Here is a 4,649-nt window from a genome sequence, read left to right as displayed (position 1 = left end):
AGTTCTAGGGCAATGAGAATTCTGAAACCTTTTTTGTTCCCATATGACTAAAGAAAAAATGTCTAATATTTGGAAAAAAGTGCACATTTTCATTAAATTTATTTAAGTGAGATCACTGATCTCAGGTTGCTTTTGACAAAATTATTTATTTAGATGATCTAATAAATTTATCAATATAACTTAAAGGATTAAAAGTTAATACTAAAGGAATATGTTTTGGAGCTTTCAAGAATGTGGGGAATAAATTTATAAACTTGAGAAAACATGATATTTTTTCTATAACAAATATAAACTTTATTTTTAAATTATATAAATTAATGTATTTAAATTGAAATAAAAATATTAGGCAAAAATATGTATTCTTAATGTATACTTTTAAAATAAAAATTGCTATAAAAATTGTGAATGACAAAATGCAATTGTATTTTTTAAAAAAACACTATGTTTACAAATGACACTCATGAGACCAAAAATGTAGATATAAACATGCAAGAAGATAGAAAATAGAATTAAAAAATAAGATTAAAAAATTTATGTCAAAATAGTTATAAATGAGAAAATAGATTATTGTTTTAAACAATGTTAATAATGAAATATTGTGATTTTGTTGTTACAGTTGCTGTTATCAGGAAATTCTCTTGTGAAGTAATCTAAGAATTTTGGACAATGTAAAGAATAGGAGCAGAACAACCCAACATCTAGATATTTATGAAGGATAGTTCACTGTTTTAGGTATCAGCTTGAAATCTAATTTCATTGTCAATCACACAATCTCTGCTATTATATTAAATAACCATTGAGATTGGCAAGAGACTTAGGGGTCTTGAGTAACAGACATTGTCATGATGATATGCGGCTTAAAGTGAATTAAGAAACAAATGATGTGGTTTGGGACCAGGGAATTAGAAAACATAAGCCAAAGGGAAAATGCAGAAACCACAGATTGGTACAAGTTACAGCCAATTTTCCTAATAAACCCCTTTACAATAATGTCAGACAAGACATGTCAAGCGTCTTTCTTTTAGCTTCCAATATGATTAACTTATAATGAGATTTAATTTATAATAAGTATTATATGTGAGGCATGAAGATAGACTAGAAATAGGAAATAATGTTGATTAGATTTTAAAAAATGATTTTGAGGAATCTTAAAATCTTGCAGCCCTGTTGCAGTAAAAAATAGCCATTGAAGAACAGAAAATAGTGATCTGATATGATGGATGAACAGGTTGCTTAACAAAAACTGAGCAGTGAAGGTTGGAGGAGAATACAGGGATTATTGAAGATGCTATGTTCAATATTAGTAACAAGCACTTGACCACAGATAGTGAAAATGGGACTGAATAGAAAGAGACAAATACGAGATATATTAAATACTGAATCAGATGCCATAACTAATACAAGAAGGAGAAAATCAAGAAGATAATGCCAAATTGGCAAGCTTAGGTAATAAAAAATATGACAGTGACAAAAGTAATCTGAAAATAAGTAGATTAGAAGTCAGTTTTTTAACAGAAAATGCTGTTTAGTTTTAGTCAAAATAAGGTTGATGAGTGTTATGCACAATATTACTCAGTATCTGACTGGCCTAGGGTTCTTATGAGCAGATGGGGAACTTTTCAGTCTGGGAGTTATCAATATGGTGAGAATTACTAGATGCATGTGAATGGGTGTGTTCTGCAAGGGAGTGGATATAAATTAAGAAGTGCAATAGGTTAGGCCCTAAATGTTAACTCCCAGAGTAAAGGGGAGGATGAGAAAGAAGTCAGGAATGAGAATACAGAAAGAGTATTAAAAAAAGAGGTAGCAACATCTACTAGACTTAATGAAATTTAGGTAGCAACATCTACTAGACTTAATGAAAAGCAAGAAAAGATAAAAACATCTTGAGGAACATAGAGGTCAAAGATAAAGAAAATGGCTAAAATCCAGTTAAACCTGATTAACCATCACAGGCATCTTTCAAATTTCATTTCTAAAGCATGAGACCCAGAGTGATCAACCAATATGAGGTATTATAGATTGTTCTATTAGTGCATATCACTCCTCAAATCTAATATGGAAGCAGTGGTAGACAACACTTTACAATGTATTATTTAATCGTTTACAACTTATGCTTACAAAAAGGATTGGTTAAAATTTTCCTTTCTAAGGCTGATTTGTCAATATTTTGATATGGAGATTACACCAGCTTCATAAAATGAATTGAGGTATGTTTTCTCTTTTTCTATTCTCTGGAACTATTTGTAATAAATGGAGATTATCAGTTCTTTGAAAGTTTGATTACAAACTCATTTATGAAAGCATTTGAGCCTAACGCATATTTTTCAAGGAGATTTTTGACTGCGCATTTTGTTTCCTTAAAAGTTTTCACAATACTTTGAGTTATATTCTCTTGAGTCATTTTGTTAATTCATATTTCTAAAATGCTGAGCATTTGTTCTAAATTTCTAACATAATGATATGTTATGATTTAAAAAAACTCAACTATATCTAAAGTTATAGTTTCCTTTCTATTTCTAATAATTCTCTTTTCATAATCAAGACATACATAGGTATGTATATTGGACTAATTTCTTTTAAAAACTTGATATTGAGGTAATTGATTAACACAATACGTTTTTAGTTCTTTTTTGCAATTGCTCTTTTCATTTCTTTATTATTTCTTTTCTTATACTTTTTGATTCTGTTTTTTTCTTGTGCCCTAGATTAAAAAGTTTATATTTGACTTTTCATGTTTCCCAGTATTTTTATTTAAGCTTACAAATCACCTAAGTCTTTATTCCTCACAAATTTTTTATTGAAAATGGCATTATATGTAGTTATAAAGATTTTATAATATTCATTGTGATTTTTCTTTAGCATATTGATTATTTAGACATGTAGATGTGGCTGTTAATTTCTTCAATTATATTGGCTTTCGTTTATGTTATTGATTTCTAATTTTATTAAAGAGCCAGCAAATTACCAAGATTACTCATTGATCTCTGAGTTCGGCAAGGTAAAAGAGTGATATTTACTATCATAATAGTTCAAGATAAAAAAAAGATAGAAGCTTGGACCATAGTGGTGGGCTGGGAATGGAAATAACTGGAGTTTTAGGAAGGGCATTTAGAACTGAGATGTTGTGACTGACTAACTGTAAAAGGTGAGGATAAGGGAGGAGTCAAGTATAACTTCCAGGATCAATTCTGGCTGGAACAACAGGATGTATGATGTTACCATTTACTGAGATGGAAATGTTGAGAATAATAGCAAAGAATGTGTTCAGTTTTATACAAGTCATTCCTGTCTTGCCTGTGAAATATCCAGTAGGAGATAACAACAATGTAATAAATATTATAGACCTTGAGATCAAGAGACAGTTTATGTTAAATATAGAACTTTTGAAGTCATAAAGGTATAGAAAGTCATTAAAACCATAATAGTGGATCGGGTTGCTCAGGAAAAATTCATAGAATAAGGGACAAGACTACAAGCCTGAGTGATTCTAATGGTCTGCTAGAGAAGGAGTTGGCAATGTAGATTCTAAAGTCAGAGATAGAGTTAAGAGGACTATGATATCATAATAGATAAGGGAATGGAATATTTTGAGAAAAAGGGAATCATGAGCAAAGAGATGTCATTTATAATAAAATTAAGAATGACTGAAAACTATATCAATACTTAACATTTATTATAGGAAACTGAATTATAAACCTATAATTTCCAAACCAAAGTCCCTATTAATATTATTACTAATAATACTACTATAAATAATAGAGATTTTAATAGTTCAGAAAACCCTATGAAATGTACAGATTTTATTGATAGGACTGAATGGAGCTGTCAGATCACTAAGTCTCGTAAAAATTGTAATAGCAAACTACCATGTAGTGAGTACCTACCATACTCCAACAAAAGTGATAAGTATCTTATACAAAGCGTCCTCAAAAATATTGTAGTTTCCATCTGGAGCACTAATAATTCAAATGAATAAATGCCTCCTTTAATAAATGTATCTGTAAATGTCTCAATTTTGTTTTGTGATTTATAGTTTGCCAAACACTTTTCACGTTGTTTTACTTAATTGTCAGTGTTGTGAAAGGAAAAAAAAACTCTTCTCTTCATATGTCTGCCTTAACTCATAGAGAAGGACATTTCTGTCTACAATTCTAACTTCTTTACCCCCTTTCTGGTTTATGCCCATAGGAAGAGGAGCTGGTCATTGACTGTTTGAACATGAGTCAGTGACCAGCTCATATTTTGTTGGTGGCAAGATCTCTTCTGTAAGAAGTTGATAAATATTAATATGCCTTTCTAGCATGAGGCTACTTTTATTTTGCTTTAAATAACAACCAGGTCTGGAATTTTCTATCCTCTATCTTTAAATTTATGAAAATACGGGGTTACTATTTAGAAACCAATGGAAATGTGCAATCATGAGAGTAAGATTCTGAAAGTCATTATTCTCAACTAAGATATTTTTTGGTTGATAGTGTGAAAGGAAAGTTGTGATAGCCCCGTATATATTTTAAAGAGCATGCTGAAGGAAAAAAAAAGTGTAATTTGATAGATCCACTTAAAAATAAAAGCATTATGAGCTCATTTCTTAAATTCCAAAGATATATTTCTTTCATATTTACTTTAAAGTAAAAAAAGTAGAATCG

This window comes from Pteropus alecto, unplaced genomic scaffold, assembly GCF_000325575.1.
Source record: "Pteropus alecto unplaced genomic scaffold, ASM32557v1 scaffold88, whole genome shotgun sequence".
In the NCBI taxonomy this organism is placed as follows: Eukaryota; Metazoa; Chordata; class Mammalia; order Chiroptera; family Pteropodidae; genus Pteropus; species Pteropus alecto.
This window is presented reverse-complemented; position numbering follows the sequence as displayed.